The sequence below is a fragment of the Rhineura floridana genome, chromosome 5, assembly GCF_030035675.1.
Source record: "Rhineura floridana isolate rRhiFlo1 chromosome 5, rRhiFlo1.hap2, whole genome shotgun sequence".
NCBI lineage: Eukaryota > Metazoa > Chordata > Lepidosauria > Squamata > Rhineuridae > Rhineura > Rhineura floridana.
The window spans coordinates 162,721,709-162,745,271 of NC_084484.1; the positions used below are offsets into that span (position 1 = coordinate 162,721,709).

The 23,563-nt window shown below is 43.2% G+C and overlaps 1 long non-coding RNA gene across 5 annotated transcripts; it reads right to left on the reverse strand.

Moving 5' to 3' along the window:
• Positions 1-1,326: 1,326 nt before the first annotated feature.
• Positions 1,327-15,177, reverse strand: LOC133385993 (uncharacterized). 5 transcript variants are annotated; one of them, XR_009763048.1, is made up of 6 exons: positions 15,095-15,151; positions 12,667-12,737; positions 9,258-9,414; positions 8,473-8,625; positions 7,472-7,581; positions 1,327-1,715 (listed from the first exon to the last, which is right to left on the reverse strand). It is a non-coding gene; the product is annotated as an uncharacterized LOC133385993 (long non-coding RNA). The 5 variants fall into 5 exon arrangements; XR_009763045.1 differs by having other exon boundaries at positions 15,033-15,142; XR_009763047.1 differs by lacking the exon at positions 12,667-12,737 and having other exon boundaries at positions 15,095-15,177.
• Positions 15,178-23,563: the final 8,386 nt, after the last annotated feature.

Consider the following 23,563-nt stretch of genomic DNA (forward strand, 5'->3'; position numbering starts at 1 on the left):
TCTTTTTTAGCATCCCTTATTGTCTTCTTGCATTTCTTTTGCCAGAGTTTGTGTTCTTTTTTATTTTATCATCATCATCATCATCATCATTTTTATTATGACCACCCACCCTTTACCCAAAGGTCCCAGGGCAGGTTACAACAATTTTAAATACATAATTAAAAACAGTTAAAAACAACCTAAACAACATCACAGAAAATAGGTTGGATTCTAAAAATATATATCTCAGGTGTCAAAGGCCTAGGTAAAGAGATGCATCTTCAGCATTTGCTGAAAGTTGTAAAATAAAGTTGCCAGATGCACCTCGGTGGAGAGAGAGTTCCACAGCTTAGGGGCTGCCATAGAGAGTGCCCTCTCCCGGGCCACCATCCCCCAAGCTTCCGAGGGTGGCGGAACTACCAAAAGGGCCCCCTCTGCTGATCGAAAGACCCGAGAGGGTCTGTAGGGAAGGCAGTCTTCCAGATATTTGGGATCTAAGTCATTTAGGGCTTTAAACACTAATATGAGCACCTTAAACTGGGCCCAGAAATGAACTGGCAGCCAATGCAGATGTTTTAAAACAGGGACTATATGAGTTCTAAAGGGAACCCCAGCCAGTAATCTGGCTGCTGCGTTTTGGACCAGTTGAAATTTCCAAGTCGTCTACAAGGGCAGCCCCACGTAGAGCTAACAAAATGTGTTTATTAGGAGAAATTTGCACTAAAATGCTGAGCAATTTGCAAGAGGACTAAATAACATTACAATATTGCTTGCAAAAATGTATATATCAGGCAATATGATGATGATGATGATGATAATGATGAAGAAGAAGAAACCAAAATGGACAGATTTGTCCATCCTATTCAGGACAACCTAATGGCTCTTTGAATATGTCCAAAGAGAAGTGGTACCTGCTCTTCCTTATCTCAGATCCCTCCACAAAAACCCTGTGTAAACCCACAGATTAAACACATGTAGTGATTTCTCTCAGAATAAGACACAGGTACCTAGTACTGGTGGGTAGTGTACTGAATTTGCACATTAATTTCACTAATCTATTCAGTTTTATGTGCACTTTTAATATACATTTTTGTAAACATTGGTTGGAGAACTGCATCACATAATTGGGATAAGTGGAAATTTTGAAGGATGCCTGTGTTTCAGTTCTCATATTGTTGTTGAAAGTGCAAATTATATAGATTCAGCTTTAAATGTGAACTGAAACAAATTTCTTCCCCATTTCCTACTCTAAACAAAAGTGGGCAGGAGGTATTCAACCCCAAATACAAATATAAATACTGGGATGTGGTGAAACTGCCAAAAACAGATACCTTGCCACTAGTCATAATCACTTTATTTGTATACTGCTTTTCTGTAAATACTACACACAAAGCAGTTCATAGAATCAATGTTGGAAGGGCTCTTGAAGGTCATCTAGCCCATCCCCTGCAAAATGCAGATCTGAAGCACATGAGATAATTATAACATTCCTGGCAGATGGCCGTCTGGCCTTTGCTTAAATACCTCCAATGAAAGAGAGCCCACCACCTTTCAAGACACTCTGTTCCACTGTTGAGCAGCTCTTGCCGTTAGCAAGTTTCTTCTAACGCTTAGCCAAAATCTGCTCCTTGCAATCTCCAGACATTTGTTCTAATCCTGTCCTCTGGAGCAGCAAAGAACAAGTCCATTCCATCTTCTGCATGGTAGCCTTTCAGTTTTTGAAGACAGCAATCTATCTGAATGAATGAATGAATCTTTATTGTTCAGAGCCTTAGGCCACCACAGTTCAACACATATAGAAGTACAGATCATCTTGACATATTTCATCAAACAAACAATACATAGAAAAATGAGCTAAACAAAATAAGACAATTTATCCTGTCTTATATAACAATACATTGTAATCCATAGCATCTCCCTATAAAAAATACTTCACAACAGTTTCACAATAGATACATAATGCAAACCATCTCCACATCAAAACAATTCATTTATAATGTTTGACTAACAGGGAGAGTATGACAACCTTCTTAGGAACAAAGGAAGCTGCCTTATACTGAGTTAGACCATTGGTCCATCTAGCTCAGTATTGTCTACACTGACTGTCAGTGGCTCTCTGGGGTTTTAGGCAGGGGACATTCCCAGTCCTACCTGGAGAAGGTGGGGATTGAACCTGGGACCTTCTGCATGCAAAGCAGATGCTCTACTACTGAACTATGGTCCTTTCCACTGATTTTCCCCAGATGTTTTAGACTACAGCTCCTGGTGAAGGGGAAGAAAATCATTGTCTTCTTATAAAGACAGAGAATATTGTTGTGGTAACCTCTTCTTCAGGCACTTGTGCCCCAAATTGCGTTAATGTTCCTAAGAACAATGGTTCCCTTTGTGAGTAAGCAAGGCCTTATAAAAGAGCATCCAATACCTTTCTTAGTATTATAGGAGAGACAACTTATTTTGAAGAGCCAGCAAGAACAACCATGAATATTACAACTGTATTTTATTTATCTTAAATTTTATTTATTAATCCCTAAAAATGATTAAAAGAACATTGATCAGGTCTTACAATATAAGAGTATGTCTTACCAAGCCTGGGACTCAATCTCTTGGACACAGCCAAGGTTTTGATCATGAGCAACCCTTTCAGTCAAGAGTACCTGTTCTTATACTGATTTTATGATGTCATACATCTATAGATAAAATGCATAATTTTATTAAAATGAATCTCAAGTTACCACTAAACTTTACTTTACTCAGTGGTCCTTTGAAGCCTCAAGGAATTAGATGTTTAGCCTGCTGAACCATCAGAGCTCTTCCGGGTTGCGTGGTGAAACTAAGCAATGTATGCCTTGCCTTACAACAAAACATATACTTCCCCTAAACTGCTGTCTTATATTAACAATCCTGGATGGGTTCCTATTAAGCAATTATTGGATTTTAGGAGCATATCTTATACCATGAGCTACAAAAGCTACTTGGATTTTCTTATATGATTTCTATTCATTAAAATGCATCATCTGCCTCATAATATTGTGGCTAAGCAAATAATTGTCACTTTAAGTTCTGCTTTGTGGTTACTGCACAAAGCTAGCTTTCTGTTTTACCTCTGAGGGCACAACTAAAGGTTGACTCACTTCCTGGTACCTCTTATTGTGCTTTGAAGTGGATTTTGGTACTTTGAGATACAGAGGTCAACTGCTGTGGGTTGAGCCTGTCTATGTGCCTCATAACCACATTGATTGATCCAAAAGACCTTGTGATGTACTTTTGGAATCTTCCAAACCTTGGGTGAGTGTTTGGCAAAATTACAATGGTTCCCTGGGGGAAATTCCTGTCTATCCAGGTCTGCATTCGAGTGTGGCGAACTGGATTTTCATAAAGTGCTGGATAGATTCTAGCCACTGTGGGCTCATCCTCCCGTGACAATATATTTCTTTCTTCTGAAAGGTCAGATTTTAGACAGCATATATTTGCCCCCCCCATCTTTTAGTATTGCCTTAACACTTGCAAAGATGTAGTTATGAAACAATAAAAAAAACTTTTAAAAAACTGTGTTATGGAGATCATAAATATCACTACATAAAGCGTCATCTGAGATGTGAAGAACTTTGAAATAAACACAAGCCGGCAGGTTTTGAAGTACTTTCTCAGTGCTGTGCAAACAAGAGATTTGTAAAACAGGATGCTAAAATGTTAATAGCACTGAGTAATAAAATGAAAAGCCACAAGCACCAATCATGTGATAATACAGATTCATATACTGTGTGGAGAACAGTGAAAATTGGAAAATATCACTGCACACACAAAGTGATAGAAATTAAATTTTAATACCGTCAACAAAGCCAGACGGTTTATTTCTTGGCATAATTCTTTCATCTAATGCTTTATGAGTTTGAGTGTTTTCTCTCTCTCCCCATCTCTCGCCTTTGCTGAAGAGCACCGGGATGGCTCTTGCTCTCTTCTCCCTTCTCACCCTCCTCTTTGTCTTAAACATAATACTTTGCACATAAAACAAAGGAGAAGCAGAATCCCTGCTCTTGGGCTCATGAATGAAATGAGACAACATATGGGAAGAGGAGCGGGAGACAGGGAAATGGTCAATTCCAAAAGCAAATTCAATACTGTGTCAAGTAAAAAATGAAGGCGTACGGAAGAAAAGCAAGGGGGCTGGAAACATGTGGTGGATTGGAAAGCAATGAACACACACCACAGATGGGTGTGTGGTCCCATGAGCACCATACAGTTAAAGCACTATGATGCCACTTGAATGGTCATGGCGGCCCTCCCAAAATCCTGGGAACTTAAGGCTGCTGAAAGCAGCTAGGAGACCCCTATTCCTCTTGCAGAGCTACAGTTCCCAGAGTTCCCTGGGAAGAGGGACTGATAGTTACACCACTTTGGGGATTGTAGCTTTGTGAAGGGAATAGGGGTCTCCCAACAACTCCCAGCACTCTTAACAAACCACAGCTCCCAGGATTCTTTGGGGGACTGTTTAAAGTGATATCATAGTGCTTTAATGTCTAGTGCAGATGAATGTGTAAGATGACCACTATGCCTCCTGAATCACTGTAGATGTGCCTCTTGCCATTTCCCTCTCTCAGCCAGCCACTTGTTATCCAAACTCCCAACCCGATGTGCTGGTGGAATGGGGCAGAGGACTGCCACTTCTAACCTCTGCCCAGAGAGTGACACTAGCATCACTCCACTGGGGCAGTGCTCTCTGTTCTCCCTACCAAAATTCCAGGCAGGTGGATACCACCAGTGGGCTTCCTACCAGTGGTGGTCCACGGAAAGCCCCGAAATGGGAATTTCCAAGGTCAGGGAAGGGTTAACCTGGTCCTGGATCTGCTAGATCCTGAGATGGCCACAGTGCTATCACATCCAAGCCTGATCTTTATGCAAGGTCAAGGCTGGTGGTGCTTGACTGCCCACACTTTTCACCCTGGCTGGTCTGAACGATGGGGCTGCGGATGTGGTGGTGGCGGCTACAGCCCTCTATTATGCTCCACTGCTACCTGACTCAGGTTTGGATTGCTCTGCTAGTGTTTAGGATGGCCTCATTACCCCCAAAAAGGAAAGTCATCAGCTAAAAAGATGACAAAAGGGGTCACAGATCTCCATAAAATTTGAATATACTCATATAAAGTGCTATTGCCCCCACACAAAGAAGACTCGTGACACCAAACTGGAATAATGTTATATTTATTAAAATATAACATCCTAAATCCAATGCAATACAGCCAATTATTCAAATCTATATCTTTTCGGGCAGGTGAGGCTAAACCTAACTACGAAGGATTACACCCTCACCTTCTAAAGGTATCACTTCTCATCATCACGTAACTCCATAGTGAAGGATGTGGGTGAATTCCTCCCTCCTTGCTCTTGGAGCCAGCTGTGTGGTTCCAACCTCCACACCATGGCCCCACCGTACAGGCGTTCACCATGATGCGCAAGCAGGTCCCACAAGGACACAACCCAGATCCCCACCGGACACAAAGCCCTGATGGTTCCCTAGGGAGTGCCCCTTTTTCATGATGCCTTAACTACGTAATTTTTAACCCCCATATACCTCACCTGCCCGAATTCTATGCCAGCCAAAGCAGACGCATCCCACACAACCGAGGAGCCAATTGAATTAAACCCAAGCAGTATGGAGTAGGCAAAACCAAAGGGATTCTGAAATCAGGATCCCCCCCAAAAAATTCCTACTCGGCCCCATTCAGGCAACCAGCAAAGCCCATACTGACATGGGAGGGAGGGTGGGTGCCGCGAGGCAAAGAAGGCAAGAGCGGGAAGGACGGAGCAGCCTTATATCTGCTGCTCTGCGCCTTCCTTAATTGGATGATTGATCCCACGTGGCTCCTAGCATATGATTCGAGAATATTCCCGAGTCTTCCCTGTAATTATGGTGGAGGCAAATACGCCCCTAATTAGGAACGACATAATTTAAACAGAAATTCAATAGATGTCACCATAGTAGGGAAAACTGTGGGTAGCTGACCTGTGTGCTTGTTCAGTCCCCTATTTAAAGGCCTGTCCAGACCAAGTCTGATTTTAAGATAAAGGCCATAGGAAGGGAAACCCTTGAAGTTGCTGCATCAACAGATAGCACCTGGAAAGCAGACTGTGAGCAGGGACACAGGCTACAGTCTTCCCCACTATCATGAGATATATTGCATTCCTATTTAAGATATGGCAATCATTTCTGAAATTGCTGCTACAGATGTAAATTAGTACATTCAAATTTTATGGAAATCTGTCTCTTCTTTTGTCCTCTTTTTTGGGGATGTGTAAGGGGCCACTCTGTACTGTCCCCAGAATGTCCAGTAAAAGGATTTGGTAAGGCTGGGAGTGGACCACTTCCTGACACCCTGGAGAGCTGCTGTCTCCTAGTCATACTGGATTAGATGGACCAACGGTCTGACTTAGTGTAAGACAGTTTCATACATGCACGCTATATGCACATCTATCAGTGGAAGACCCTCCGTCGCTTTGTGCATAATTTTGGTAGAGTATCTGCTTGGCATGCTGAAGGTCTTAGGTTTAACCCCCAACATTTCTCAGTAGGGCTGGGAAAGACTCCCTATCTGAAACTTTAGAGAGCCACTGCCAGTCAGTGTAGACAATACTGAGCTGGATGGACCACTGGTCTGAATCAGTGTAAGGCAAGTTCCTGTGGTCCTAATCTGAACTCTGGCTTAGCTGAGCAAGAGGCTTTGACAAAGGCTGCATCAATGACATTCAAAGCACCCTCTCCAAAGAATCCCAGGCACTGTAGTTTACCCCTCACAGTGCTACAATTCCCAGCGCCCTTAAGAAACTACAGTCCTTGGGATTCTTGGGGATGTGATTTAAAGATATGTTGCATACACAGCCTAGGACTGTTTTGAATGAAGGACAGATTCAAACTCACAAGTCCTTCAGGGGCTGCTTTCACATATAGGGCTTATTGCGTCAGTTTTGCAGATTAAAACGATAGTGCTTCTGTCACAATTTCTAAAATTCCTTTCACACTGCAGTACCTGTTGTGTTAAGGAACCACAGCTGTTTTGGCTGATATATTGGCATTTCACTCAAATGTCTTTCACATGGCTGCAACGAAGAGTGCTCTGGTTTTGCCCTTTACCTGTTATACACATGTGCACTGTAGTTCCCCCATAATTCACTATGCGAGTTAGCATGGGCTCCCCCCCCATTTCTGCTGGTGTATGCCAACACACTGTTAGTTCCTCAGCTACAAAGTGAGGCTGACTGCTCCTTAATGGAAACTGGTTTTTCCCCCTCACTCCATATATGTAGGAGGTCTAAGATGTCGTCCGGTTGCTATGCAACCCGTCTCCCTTTAGCATCTGACATTATTTTTGTGGGTTGTCTGGACACGGGTGTGTACAGGGGGAAAGGAATAAGAAAAAGCTGTTACCCACACCTACGCCAGAATGCCAGTAGTTTTAATTAGGCAAATAAATTAGCAAAAAAAAAAAAGGATACGCACCTAAAAGGCAGGAATGCATGATATACTGGGATGCCTGGCACGCGAGCCGCTGCAGCCAGTGTAAAAGTCCTGCAATTTTCCAGGTTCCTCAGCTTGCAAACAGATTATTTCTGGAATTATGTATCACAACAATAAGCATTCCACTATATTCCACTAGATTTCCAGAATTAGCTTTTATATTGCGAGAAAGATCAAATAAATTGCTCAAATTGCCAGGTAAGAAATTGTCATAATAAAGTGCAGTGTGAAAGCAGGCAGGATGAAACACACACACAAAAATAAATTAAAATGGACATTGTGTAGGATTTTCTCTCTTGTATTTTACAGGTCTGATGTATAACCAACAGCTTAGTTTCTACATTGTAAAATCAGAGTAGCACCATAAAATTAAAAGAATCTACACATGGTTGTTGCTGAAGTGAGATTACTGTTGGAAATATAGGGCTGGCTCACCAGAGCTTTGGGGTTTGACTCCTCTCACCGTGAGAGAGGGTGCTGTTTTTGTCTCTGCTCTGTTGAAAACCCTTATGGAGCAGCTTAACTTACAGAAGGGCGTGGGGACTTTCTACCTTGGCCTAATAGGATGCACACAGGCAGCAATGTTCAGAACAAAGGTGACATTCTGAACAGAACAGACCCAGTTTAATTAAAAGGCTAATTAACAAAATCCACCTGTGACCAGGTTGCTGAAAATGCAAGGTCATGTTTGTTCTTGCACACACAGTTTCCTTAAAGGGCCGTGGCCAAAAACCTAGGGACCATGAGGGTCTATATAATTGGCAGATCAGGTGTTAAAATGGGCCTGCACCACTTTGGACTGCATGGAGGTGGTATGGGGGTGGGTCGCATGTTTGCCTTGGGAGGCTCTGTGGTTCCATCTCTAGCAAAGTAAAATGGCACACACAAAAATAGGAAGAAGCAATAACCAGCCCCACCTTTCCCCTTTTGTCTTGGCTTACACAAACTGTCTCCAGTAAAGTAATACAAAATAGTTTACTCACAAACACTTCCTGTATATAGTGATCCGGGCACAGCTTAGGAAACCAGAAAGAAGAAAAGGGGGCCTCTTTCAGTCCATAGTTTTTCCGCTTCTAGCAAGCGGCCCCACATCTGCTTGCTCTGTGTGATAATTGAGGATTCAAAAAAGGCACATGCTGCACAAGCAAGAAGGAAGGAGAGGAAACAACCACCAAAAGGAAGCTATATTACAGGAAACTATAGAGTTTTTCTTGAGTCTGGCTAGAATCAGCATTTCTTCCTTTTAACTGTCCTAAAGCACGTATAACCCTGGTCCCTCATGGCAGGATGTGAGGTTGCCTATTTCCAACAGTCTGAATGTTGCATCTCATAGGGTGGAACTATCAGTTATGCTCAAATGGTGCCTCCACAGGAAACGGCAGCTCCTTTGCAAGTTAGGAGCAGCTTCCCATTGGTCCACCTAGTTCAGTACTGTCCACACTGACCGGCAGCAGCTCTCCAAGGCTGCAGACTGAGGACATCCCCAGCCCTACCTGGAGATGCCAAGGATTGAACCCCTTCCACGTAGAAAGCAGATGCTCTACCACAGAGCTATGGCCCTTCCCATAACATGTGTGCTCATTTGCTCTGTGTTGTGGCATCATCATGCCAGACTTCTCGCCATCTCCATCAAGGCAGGCAGTGATACGGAGCCGGGACAGGGAAATGGATAATGAGATTATATCAGAATACAGGGTAAGCTATTCTGGTAAGAGAAGAAGAGAAAACTCAGGGATGGCAACCATTTGGGAGAGCAGCCCCATCTTACCTATAACAAAACCTCCAGATGTGGTGGACTTCCATTCCCATGGGAGCTGATAGGAGATGGAAACGAGAGTGTCTGGACGGCACCAGGCTGGCGAAGGCTGGCATAATTACTTCCACCCACAGAACATTAGCTGACAAGGAGAGTCAAGAGTACAATTCTGGAAGAAAATTAAAAAATAGCTCAAATAAAGACAACTTTTTTTAAAAAAAATCATCCATGGGCAAGTGTACTTTAATGGATGTTTCTGGATGTATAACCGAGCAGAACACAAAAGAAAGAAAAATCTTAAATTCAATATACATATCTGGCAGGGTCTGAATTTGGTGTCTTGCATACAAAGAACATTTGTGACGATATAATCTCCTTCCAAAATGAAATGTCTGTGTTATGATCCCTCTGAATCATGTGCATTTCTTTAATTAACAATAATATTGCCAAGGCACTTGAAGTACCAATAATGTGAGAGCTATTAAACTGCCTAATGCCCCAAACAAATCTGACTTTTAGAAATATTAGAGAGTTTAATTATTAAACGCAAAGTCCTCATGTTACTCAAACTAATTTATTATGAAAGGGTAAAAAAAACCCTACAGTAAAGTGACCATTTTTTAAATTGAGTTTTTACCCATTGTTATTGCAGTGCCTCTTACTAAACTCCCATTGGTAAAGAAAACTATTTGAACTGTATGCATGCATACCAACTAACAATATCCAATAGTAGATTTAGGATGGATTTTATTGGTTGGGACTGGGGTGGCCAATGTGGTGCCCTCCAGATATGGTGGGTTGGGCCTCTTGGACACCATGTGGGGACACTGAAGAGAGGCTCTGCCCATGTCATGAAAGCAAGCAGTGTGGAATTCTGGTGCGCACTAGTCCAATGGATGGAAAGAGGCGCATCTGGTGCATGTGAGCTGGAGAACTGGCAGGAAGAAGGAGGAGGGTTTAATAGCCTCAGGAGGGAAAGTGGAGGGAGGGAAGATAGAAGGTAGGAATGGAAAGATTTGTCATTTTCAGATCTCTCTGTTTCTTATTTTTCCAATCTTAAATCCAGTTCTGCAGTAATTTGCGTTTTCTTTTTTTTAAAAATCCCTGTGAAAAACCTTCAGCATTTTAGTGCAAATTTCTCCTAATAAACACATGTTTGTATGCCATTTGGACTAATGTGCACCTTTTTTGCAAGCAATTTCTCCTAACATTATGCATTTTTGCATATTCGTTTCACTAATATATTCATTTTTATACACATTTTCCCCTAATATATGAATTTTGGTCAACTTTGTTTGCTTGTTGAACTGCATCACAAAATTCAGATAACTGTGAGTTTTGAAGGATGGCTATGTTTTAGGGTTGCCAGGTTCTTGACCTGAGACTGATCCTGTATCTTTAGGAGAAGAGAAGGTCAGCCAAGTGCAGGTGTTCTTGCAACACTGTAATGGGAAAAACCACAAGGCAGAATTCTCCCTTCCCCCTGCACAAGTTTTAAAGATACAGAAGACCTCTTAGAGGCTGGTCCCGGCAACCAAGAGGTCTTCTGTATCTTTAAAAGCTGTGCAGGGGGAAGGGAGAATTCCACCTTGTGTTTTTTCCCATTACAGTGTTTCAAGAACACCTGCACTTGGCTGACCTCTTCTCCTAAAGATACAGGATCAGTCTAAGGCCATGGACCTGGCAACCCTACTGTGTTTGGGAGTTTTGAAGGATGGCTGTGTTTGGGTTCTCATATTGTTTGAGAAAGTGCAAGTTTGCACAAATCTGCCTTTAAATGTGAACTGAATCAAATTTCTCCCCTTTCCCTAACAGACAGACAAGCTCAACAATGGTTGGAACCCATCCAGAGGGGTGGTTTTTCTCTAGGAGGCTATAGACTGGGGATCTGTGACCCTCAGAAATTTTCAAGTGATCCATGGGAGAAAAGAAAAGTCCTAGATCATCAAGAAAACATTGATTGTGAAACAGAGGTATGATAGCAGAACAATCCACCGCCCCCCCTTCAGAAATGCTTGCAGTTACGATGCTTTCCTTAATGAGAGAGCCTGGATGCTATGTCACTTGCTGATATGCCTTATTATGTTACTTGTTTCAGACAGAATCCTTTTCATGAGTTATGATGTCAATTAGGGTTGCCAGGCTCAGGGCCTGAGACTGATCCTGTATCTTTAGGAGAAGAAAAAGTCAGCCAAGTGCAGGTGTTCTTGCAACCCTGTAATGGGAAAAACCACAAGGTGGAATTCTCCCTTCCCCCTGCACAACTTTTAAAGATACAGAAGACCTCTTGGTTGCCAAGCCCGGCCTCCAAGACTTTGTTACATACATTAAGAAAAGAGATTAAGGGTTTATCCACATGGGAGCATAACTTCGTTCTAAAGGCGCTGTTTTTACCTTCATTTTCTGTTTGCACCATCCACAGTAAGTGTTCAATGCCAGCTGCAAAGATGGTGTTTCTAGTCACACTTGAGGTGATGCATTAATCACACAGTTTCCTAAAGACCACACCCCCTAATTTAACATTTTCACTCCCTCTGGTTACCTGGCAACCGAGCATGCTTGGTTTGTTCTACCAGTAAATTTCTTTTAAAAAAACAACAACCCAGAAGTGCGATTATTTTCACTGGTACAATATAGCTGAAATACAAATCTTTGAGCAGTGTTATGCTTTTGTGCAAAAGTTAGGAGGGAGAAGAAAATAAAGGCACCATTTGCAGCAACATAAAAAAGGCTTGCAGAACAGGAAGAAGCAGTGGAAGTTTCTCTTCAGTCCACAGGAAATAAAATCAAAGAAGGGAGGAGGAGGAGGGAGTGGGCGTAGAGAGGGAAATGATTGACACACCCACCTAAAAGCATTGGAGCAGTGTCTGCAAGCCCTAGAGATATGGAGTGGAGATGTTTTTTTCCTTCCCTTTTTGGATTATAAAAGGATTGGGCTAGTACAGATTTACAGGGAGGGAAATTGTGTGATAGCTTCTGTTTGCCAGTAACATCATGTGAACCATGCAAATTAAAAGGGGATGCAAGTAGCACCAGACATACAATAAAACCCTGTGTAGATAAGCCCAATGACAGAGGACTACCTTCCCATGTCTCGATCTGGAGCTCCTGATTGTTTGCTGATAGAGACATAGGACAGATCCACACCATACATTTGAAGCACATCCAACACACATTTAAAGCACATGAGTTCCCCCAAAGAATCATGGAAACTGTGGTTTCCTCCTTGCAGAGCTACAAATTCCCAACGCCCTTAACAAATTACACTTCCCATGATTCTTTGGGGAGAGTAACATACTTTAAAAGTGTGTTGCGTGCACTTTAAATGTATGGTATGAACCTGTCCTACAGATTCCAGTACAGGGTTTGAACATAGAAATACACTTGAAAGGTATAAAAGAGAAAAATGGTGAGCACTTACCGGAAAAGACAATCACAACCAACTGCACATTCCTTTATTATTGTATATCTGTTCAGTTTTGTTTCTGTATGCTATATAGATAAAATAAATAAAAAATAATAGGAAAAACAAAACAGTAGCCTCTACAGGTGGGCAGAGGCTCCTGTTAATGTAATGACTCATTAAAAAGTATTCAAATTGGGCCTGAGACAGGTTGCCTAGCAGAGGTATGAAAATAACTGTCTTAAGTGGCTTGTGGCATACCTGACTCTTGGAATGCCTGTGTGACAGACATTATAAACAGGGTCACAGCAGGAGTGTTTACACATAATGAAAGAGGAAATGTCATCACCATGCTTCCCATGACAGCACCTTCCTCCAAGCTACTAGATATTAAATTGCCGTTCTTTTGAGGAATGCTACAGTATCTTTCTATTTACCACCAATGCGAGGGAGGGATAAGACAAGGCAAACGGAGTGTATTTCTAGTGCTGTGTTGAATTTTCATGGGGGTGGATTTTTTTCCCCACAAGGAAAGGTGACATTTCAGGGGGTGCAACGTTTTCTCTAAAAGAGCACTGGTTCCATAGAAACAGTACTTTTTTAAAAAATAACCCACCATCATCTACTTTTCTCACTGACATTCTAGTTTCAGGGAAGCAGGCAGGGTTTATATGGGGAAGTATTGAAATGGTTGATCCCCATCTGCAATCTCAAGCGGTACAATTTAACAAAAGAAATCTGCCAGATGAGACTGCCGTTGACAGTTGCAGTTAAGGTGGAAAGTGCTCCTTGTAACTCACACAGTCTATTGAGTTCTTATTGTTCTCATTTCCACAACCTGTTAAGATAGATCACTATTATCTTCATTTTACAGATGAACCACTGAGACTGAGAGTATTTGACTTCCCTGGGGCTAGCTATACTATAAAGCAAAGTGAGGCAACCACCTCAAGTGGTAGATGCTGTAGGCAGTGGTGGAGAAATACTGAAGGATAAAAGTATGTGTGCCACTCAGCATGCCTGGTGCCTCCTAAGATACCCTGCTGCCCTCAGATGCAGTGGAAGATGCTATCGCATCAATAGTATTGAAGAAGATTCAGTCGCCTGTCCAATTAACTTTTGTATGCAGAACAGGAGGGGCGTCATCTTGTCCTTCACCTTAGACTAACCCAAGACCATGCAAAGCACCAAATGGTAGAAGTGACCCTAGGTTTCCAAGATCCTGATCCAACCCTCCTTCCATTGGATCACAAGCTCTATCATAGCACCGGACATACAACATACATATAACATACAACAAATTTGGAACTTCATCTGCCTTCAGAGGAGGAACTTGAGAATTGAAATATTGAAGCAACCTGCTGTTTTCATTGCAAGACATATATGGTGGAAATAAATCACTCATGTCTGAAGACAAGGAAGAAAGACCTCTTTGTGTTTAATGTGCCAGAAAATTTGAGTTACTTTCATGCATGTAAATAAGTATGCAAATGTAACCCTAGTAATGCTGCCAAGGTCAGCTAGACCTAAGGCAATTTCTGCTGAATAAGTGGCTAATCACTCAACATGAAATGTGGATCCACTTAGATAAGTCAACCTGGAAATCTGCCATTTTGTATTAGATTTATTTCCTGGGTCAAATTGCACTGTACTTCTCTGACTTCCAGATCAGATTTGCTAATTTGGCAAGCTTTTTCCAAGATCTCTCACGGATGAATTCATTGTCTTCCATTTTTGTGATTAATGTTGCACTTGTATTTCTGAAATCTGAAGGAAGAAGAGCATAACTGAAACTCTGGTACCCTTATTCTCAACACCAAAATGCTTTTTGGAGGAATTTAATGGTGGATCTGTAGGTGCATTTTGCAGAAATTTAAAGGTGGATCTGTAGTTCCAAATAAGGCAGATGTCTCCAAGAAGGGAACACACCATTTCATTTGTTTGAAACTTTCCCACTCAAGCAGTCTGTCTGACTTAACATTTAGCCTGGACATGTCAAATTACATTTTCTTTAATTATGTTTGTTTTGAATCTACAGACATTCATTTTAACTCGAAAAACTCACTTTCAGTATTTTGAACATAATGTACAATCTGATCCTCTGCATGATTACTATAGAGACGAGCATGTCCCCAAAGCTCATGTTGGATTGGATTGGAAATAAGCCAAACTATTTTTCCATAAATGGGAAATAGCTTAGCTTATTTTTGAATTTCTCCAGAGCTATTGGGGATTTTTTTCCCTAGCATTATGCCGAAGAGGGGTGGGGGAATGTCCTCCTTTAAAAACAACAACAAAAGACTACATTTATATCCTATCATAGAATTCAACATAGAATAGGGGTTCCCAGTTGTCTCCCATCCAGGCTTTGACCCAATCCAAACCTGCTTAGCTTCAGCAAGGTAGTTGCATCCTGTGTCCTCAGTCCATGCTTTGGGATATTCACCTGCAAAGGACTTCCTTCTCTCTCTTCGTGGTTGAAATGCTGCTGCTATTATCCCAGCAGATAAGTGTTGTCCAAGAGGTCTTCTGTGTCTTTAAAAGTTGGGCAGGGGGAAGGGAGAATTCCACCTTGTGGTTTTTCTCATTACAGAGTTGCAAGAACACCTGCACTTGGCTGACCTTCTCTTCTCCTAAAGAGACAGGATCAGTCTCAGGCCAAGAACCTGGCAACCCTAGTGTGGGGAGTTAGCTGAGGATTCTTCCCTGGATCAAATTTTAATGTGAGCTGCAGAAAAATATGGTGCTCCTAATTCTTGCCTCTTCTTTGAACTGAGGATTGTAAACTTGTATCCCAATATGGATTCAACAGGCTTCACTTGCATATTTAGGTTATAATGCCTAGTTTTCAAATTTCCTATATTAAGGGGAATTGACATATATACACATATAGTGAACACACCCAAACACACATCTGCTGAGGAACCCTTGCATGTCTTCCCTGAAATCTGTGCATGGTGTAGCTATTTGTGGAGAATAGACTAGGGCACACTCTTAGTTCAAATGGTCATTGATGGTCCCTTCAGGAGCTGATGGCTATGTGCTCCCTAGCCTGGGCTTCCTTACTTCTCCAGAGTAAGGCAAATCATGACAAAATGGATGCACATTACAGTGCACTTGGACCAAAGGGGTGGAGCGTAAGGGGCTATAAAAGCCCCCCCCACCTGGTATTCCAACATCTCCATTTGCTGTACTGCATAGTGTAGGTTGTTTGGTCATTTCAAGGCCAAGTAGCATTTCTTCTGTCTGTCAAGAAGAATTGGCCTATACCTTCAGGGTCCCCCCCTCTATTCTACATTGTAGCAATGAGGTGAGGGTTTTTTTATAGACAGGTATAGTGTCTGTTTAGTTTTAGGCTGTTGGGGAAATCATTAATAGATAGGGATTTAGCGAGCATTCACAGGCACCTTTAAGTGAAGGGAGATTCTGGAGACTTGTCTTTGAGGGCTACAGGACTTGGAGGGTAGGATATGGGTTCTCTTTGGGGCCAACTTGGGCTACCAACTCAGAGTTGTGGGGCCTGGAGGGAGAAGTAGCTCTGAAAGGCCTCCCTCAGTACCTCTAAAGATCTGGCCACTGGGGAAGAAGTAGTAATTGACTTATCCAGATGTAGTGCCTAGTGTGGCTCTCTCTGTTTAGAAGCTATCTCAGTCGGGAGATAATATATAAGCTGACACCTGCTGAGTTGTAGATCTGTAGTGAATAGTTAATAAATTGTGATCCTAGCTTAGTCAAACACTTGTGTTTCAACTCATTAATCTTGGATACACCTGAAAAATTCTCTAACAATGTGGCATGGCAGTATGCAGGCTGCTGAGTAAATATGCTGCTGAGTAAATTTACTTGCATGAATGCCCAACAAAATGGCCACTGGGCTAAGTTCAGGGTGCCGGGACTGGTGCATGAAGGCTAATACAGCTTGTGGCTTGGATACCTTACAGATGGTCTCACTCTGATATACCCAACCAATCACTACACTCTGTAGGAGAGAGAGCATCCTGCAGATATCATCTCATCAGGAGGTCTGTTCTGTACGACATAGGGATTGGGCCTTTAATGTGGTGACACCTATCCTTAGGAACTCCCTCTCATTGTACACCAGACAGGGTCTGTCTCTGTTGCCTTTTTGGTGCCTACTGAAGACCTTTTTCTTTCAACAAGCCTTCTAACTGGAGCTTTTTAATCTCAGGTCAGTATCTGTATTGTATCTGAAGTTGTTTTGATTGTTTTTATATATGAATTGTTTTGCAGATGTTTTAATTGTCCTAATTCTTGAATGTGAAATCGCTTTGAGATGCTTCATAGGACGTGCTTCTTGAATGAATGAATGAATGAATGAATGAATGAATGAATGAATGAATGAATGAATGAATGAATGAATGCATGCATGCATGCATGCATGCATGCATACTGTTATAGGATTGGGGGTTGCTCTGGGTGATGTCCAAGTCTGTGATTCAGTATCTGTAAGGTTTGGATCCGTAGTGGAAGGAACCTACTAAACTGGCCAAGCCAGGAGTTTTGCTAAGTTAGTGGGCCTGGCTGGACCTGTTGAGTACCATATTTATATGTCAAAAGAGCTACTCAAGGACAAATAAGAACAGTTGGCTGGTGAAGCTCTTTCAGGAGGGGGTAGGCCTCCCCTTCCCTCCCTAGTCTGGTCCGGAGTTGGAAAGAGAAAGAGAGGGCAGCCCAAGTTCATTTCAGAGGCTAATCAATACTGTGTTGCGAGGCATGTCAGATTTTGCAGTGGCCTATATCGATGACGTGGCCATTTTTAGCAAGTCGGTGCCTGAGCATGTCCAACACCTGACAACAGTATTGGAGGCCTTAAGAAAAGCAGGCCTCACAATAAAAGCTAAGAAATGCCAGTTTGCACTAAAGGAAGTAATCTATTTAGGACATAAGGTGGGGAGTGGGAAAATCACCCCCTTATGGAGCAAGGTGGAGGCAATACAAGCGTGGCCGATCCCCTTAACCAAAAAACAAGTAAGGGCATTTCTGGGTGTGGCTGGATTTTATAGGAAGTTTGTGAGAAATTTTGGGGAAATAGCAACACCCTTGCATGAATTAACAAGTAAGAAGTGTTCTGAGCGTGTGGTATGGACGGATGAATGTCAGAAGGCTTTTGATCTACTGAAGCAAGCCTTGTGCCAAGGACCCATATTAATAGCACCAGACTATGAGAAACCATTCATCGTGGCTACAGATGCGTCGGACCTGGCGCTGGGAGTCATCTTGCTACAGGAGAGAGAAGGCACCAGACATCCAGTGGCGTACCTGAGTCGCAAGCTGACGCCGAGGGAGAAAAACTATTCGTCGGTCCAGAAGGAGTGCCTAGAGGTCGTGTGGGGACTGAACAAGTTGCGCCCATACGTGTGGGGATGAAGATTCACAGTGACTACGGATCATCGGGCCTTGTTATGGTTGCAGACTATGAAAAACCATAACACTATGCTGCAGAGGTGGTCCTGGGCCCTACAGGACTATCAAGTGGACTTCCAGTTCATAAAAGGCAAGGACAATGTACTGGCCGATGGGCTTTCCAGGCAAGTGGCTGGGACTGCAGTGACGTGACCAGACAGAGGAACAAAGAAAGACATTTTCCCCATAGAGACTTTTATTTGTTAACGGGACATATAAATCCTGGAACAGGAATAATACTCTGCTGTTGTTTAAGGGGGGGGAAATGTGATGTTCCTATATTAATGTATATATGATAAGTGTTGGTTGTTTAGAAGATACATGGTAAGTGGAGTGAAAGAGGGGGAGTGAATGGGCAGTAGAATGCGAGATGATTGGCTGAGTGTTTAAAATGGCTGAATGTATAAAAGGAAGAGTGAGAGTGGAATCTGGGGGGGAGAAGAGAACTGAGTGGGTTGCTTGGTGGGGTTTAGAGAGTTGTTTGCCAGGAGGGAGGTGGAGTTCAGATTAGTATTGAGTAAAACCATATGCTTATGTGCCTTAAGAAGAAATCTTGTTAATCTTGTTAGCTTTGTTATCTGTAATAAATACTTAATTTGGTTTACCAAAGGCCTGATCCTTGGCTGGGGTTTCACAGACCAGAAGGGAGGGTAAGGTAATGACCAAGGCTGAAGGGGAACTGTAACAAATGGTGGCAGCGGTGAAGAGAATAACAATACCAGTATTCAGAGTCTCTGGGAATACTAGTACTGGGACGTTACTGGTGGTTGCCTAGCAGGGGGATCTGTTGAGATCTGTGCTAGAGCGGGGAGAGAAACCATAAGAGAGAGCGGTCCGGACTGGTGGAGTCCCTGGTGGTGCCTAGTGACAGGCAGTAGCCACGCGCAGGTAGGAACCTGAGAGGGAGAACCAGGGAAGGACGCATCACAAGGGCGGCCTTGCTCTCTGAATTGAACCAAAGCTATGGCTTTGGGGGCTCCACAAATGCATTTTATGATGAGAAATTGCTTGTAAAAATGTGTACATTAGTCAAAACTGCCTACAAAAATGTACTTATTAGGAGAAATTCACTCTAAAATGCCAGAGAATTTTCATGAGATTTTTTTAAAAAAATAGCAAAATGCTGTAGAAATGTAGAGAACTGAATTTAAGACTGGAACAATGAGATACTAAGAGAACAGAAACTGAACAGATATTTCCATCCCTAATTCAGAAGCATACTGTCTCCAACCGTGAAGAGAGAGAATGACCATCATGGCTTGTAGCCATTGAAAGCCTTATCTGCCATGAATTTTTCTATTCCTCTTTTAAAGCCATCCACTGTGTCTTGTGGGAGTGAATTCAATAGTGAAGGAGTACTTTCTTTTCTGTGCCCTGAATCTTCCAACATTCAGCATCATTGAATGTCCATGAGTTCTAGTGTTATGGGAGAGGGAGAAAAACTTTTTCTTTATCCGTCTCCATGCCATGCATAATTGTATACACTTCTATCATGTCACCTCTAACTTGCCTTTTCTCTAAACTAAAACGCCTCAAATGCTGCAACCTTTCTTCATAAGGGAGTTGCTCCAACCTTTCCTCATAAGGGAGCTGATCATTCTGGTTGCCTTTTTCTGAACCTTTCCTAGCTGTACAATATCCTAATTGAATTGAGAGCTTGCTCTCTCTCTCTCTCTCTCTCTCCATCCTACAGCGAACTTATCCAGCAAGTGCCAATCATTATGTGACCAAAACAGCACTCCCTTGCACGGGAAGTATCAGCAGGGTTTGTTTCCAGAAGTATAAAAAATATTTAGGGGGCAAAAAAACCCTAAGGAAGGAGAACCCAAAGTGGCTCATAGAATCATAGAATAGTAGAGTCGGAAAGGGCCTATAAGTCAACGAGGACTGAGCATGCTGACTGTTGGGGGTGGGGGAATAGAGTAATTGGATGAAGGGATAGTTGGCTAGCTGGAATTCTGAACTGGAGCACTGCACATTAGAAGTGGAATGTCCACTGCTCAGCTGAAGAGCACCTGACTTGCCTTTCAAAGGTCCCAGGTTCAATTCCCAGCACTTCCAGATAGGGATGGGACAGACACCCTCAAGAGCGGCTGCTAGCCAGGTTAGACAGAGCTAGATGGACTAATGGTCTACCTTGGCAGGTAGAAGCTTTCTGTTCCTGTCTCACTGAAACAGTTTGTTTCAGAAACCCCTTGTCTTTCTGAGAACATGAGAAGAGCCCTGTTAGATCAGACCAAAGGCTCATCTAGTCTAATTTTCTGTCCTTACAGTGGCCAGCCAGATGCCTGTGGGAAGTCTGCAAGCAGGACCCGAGTGCAACCAACAGTCCCCCTAAAAGCCAGTGCCAAGCATCCCATCACTTGAGTGCAGCAGTGCAGTCATCCAGGGTCCCAGGGGTACTTAGACCCCTTACTTTTTTGGGAGCAGAGTCCCAGCAGGGTCCTTTTGTCTTCAGTGTCCTTTCGTTCTGATTGGAGCCAATCAGAATGAAAAGAGGTGAGTCAGCCACTGACTCTTCTCAATAGCTTAACACACTCCCCTTTAGTCTTAGTATGGCAACCAAGAAAGGAAACTCAGCAAAGGAAGTTCCTTATGTTGCAGCTTCTTAATACATTTGCCCATGTACGTGCACAGAAAATGGTAGATCTAGCTGAAAGGCAACACATGGAGATCTGCGTTCATGGTTGCAATGCATTACTAAAGGAAAATACTCCAAACAAAGTAAGAGACTGAAAGCTCATTTTATTGTGTAATCGTAGAAGGTCATATAATCTTAGAAGGGGGGCGTGGCTGTGGGGGGAGTGTGGTGTGACTATCATGAAGGGACCCTGCACTTCTGAATTTGCCACTATACTACTGCTTCAGTGTGACCAAAAAAATAGATCCTAGGGAAAGGCTATGCAGATGAAGACGCGAAGCTATGTAGAGAGGATTCTCACTGTCTCTAAGGCAACATGAACCAGAGCTCTATCCCCCACCCCAACGATCTGTGTACCTCTTTACTTTCGTCCATGAATATAATTCCATATTCACTCCCAAGGGGACATGTACAGCACTGCAGTGGGGGCATTACGGTGGTGAGGGAAAACTGAACTTCCCTTGCATTTCAGGGTAGTCAGAGCTAGATGCAACAATAGTCTGAACCTCACAAAGCGGGATCCTATGGATGGGGAAGGGCTGTAGCTCAGTGGCAGAGCATCTGCCTTGCATGCAGAAGGTCCCAGTTTCAATCCCTGCTGTCTCCAGGTAGGACTGGGAATGCCCCCTGCCTAAAACCCAGGAGAGCCACTGCCAGTCAGTGTAGACAGTACTGACCCAGATGGACCAATGGTCTGACTCAGTATAAACCAGCTTCCTGTGTATGTGGGCTTATATGGACATTCATGTATCTGTGTGCAGGTTTCACAGACTCATTGCATCTCCCAAGGGGTACTTATTGGTCCTCTCTCCATACACTTTCCATCCATCATGATGGGCGTTACAGATATAATTCAGCTTATTCTGGGAATTCTGCAGCCCACCTGCCCCCAAAAATGAACCAGAAAGTTTCCATTCCAAAGTGACATGAGCAGCTTTTGCCCATTTTTACAGATAACTGAAGTTTGCCTGCTTGCTTGTATTTGTCCATCACCTTGTAACATGAGTTCCCTTGGCAACATATAATTAGGGTTAAAACAAAAATCAAAACATAGCATAGAATAATACAAACCAAATACAACATGGAGTTGGAACGACTCCATGCAATTATAGTAGCATAGTGGTGAATTCCAAAATGCAGGGTCCCTTTATGATATTCACAGCCACTCCCACTCCCCCCTTTTTGCCTCTGGGTTGAGAATGAGATCATTGTTAACGCCTTCTCCCACAGTGACAGACGTCTCTAGGAGCCAATCAGAGCCAAAGAGGAGAGTGTTAGCTACTGAGAAGAGCCTTCTCACTAGCTGACTCACCTCCTTTCATGATGATTGGCTCCAATCAGCAGGAAAGGACAAGGGAGCATGTGAGAATAATAATAATAAATAATAATAAATTTTATTTGTTGGTCGCCTATCTCTCCAGGTTAGTGGACACTCTAGGCGACTTACAATAATAGAGAGCAGTACATAATACAAAATAAAATACAAGCAAACACAATCATAATCAATTTAAAACCAATTTCTATTTAAAACCTTATAAAATTAATCCTCCCCAATCCCATAGGCCCGCCAGAATAGCCAGGTTTTTAAGGCTTGGCGAAAACCCATCAGGGAGGGAGCATGTCGGAGATCAAAAGGAAGGGAATTCCAGAGGGTGGGGGCCACAATCGAAAATGCCCTCTCTCTGGTCCGCACCTGCCTAGCTGTTTTAACCGGTGGGACTGAGAGAAGGTCTTGTGAGGCTGATCTTGTCAGGCGGCATAATTGGTGATTCTGTAGGTGCTCCTTCAGATAGACTGGGCCAAAACCGTATAGGGTTTTAAAGGTCAGCACCAACACCTTGAATTGGGCCCGGGAAACAACTGGTAACCAGTGAAGATCTATTAACACTGGCGTGATATGGTCACGGCGACGGCTGTGCTTAATCAAGCGTGCCGCCGCATTCTGTACCAGCTGTAACTTCCGGACAGTGTTCAAGGGTAACCCCACGTAGAGCGCATTACAGTAGTCTAAGCGAGAGGAGACCAGGGCATGTATCACCCGTGGGAGCAGATGAACAGGAAGGTAGGGTCGCAGCCTCCGTATCAGATGTAACTGATACCAAGCTGCCCGACTCACCGCCGAGACCTGAGCCTCCATGGACAGCCTGGAGTCAAGAATGAACCCTAGGCTGCGGACCTGGTCCTTCAGGGGTAATCTCACCCCATTAAGCATCAGGTCCGTAATACCCAGCCTTCCTCTGTCTCCCACAAGCAACACCTCGGTCTTGTCGGGATTCAGCTTCAGCCTGTTCTCTCCCATCCATCCACTTATGGATTCCAGGCACTTGGACATGGTATCCACAGCCAACTCTGGTGAGGACTTAAATGAGAGATAGAGCCAGAGCTTGGAAAAGTTACTTTTTTGAACTACAACTCCCATCAGCCCAATCCAGTGGCCGTGCTGGCTGGGGCTGATGGGAGTTGTAGTTCAAAAAAGTAACTTTTCCAAGCTCTGGATAGAGCTGAGTGTCATCCGCATATTGGTGACACTTCAGCCCCAAACTCCTGATGATGGCCCCCAGTGGTTTCACATAGATGTTAAACAGCATGGGAGAGAGGATAGAGCCCTGTGGCACCCCACAATTAAGAGGCCAAGGATCTGATACCTCATCTCCCAAAGCTACCCGTTGGTGCCTATCTGAGAGATAGGAATGGAACCACTGTAAAACAGTGCCCCCTATTCCTAATCCCCCTAGGCGATCCAACAGGATACCGTGGTCAACGGTATCGAAAGCCGCTGAGAGATCTAGGAGGACGAGGAAGGTATATTCTCCCCTATCCAATGCCCTCCTCATATCATCCACCAGAGCG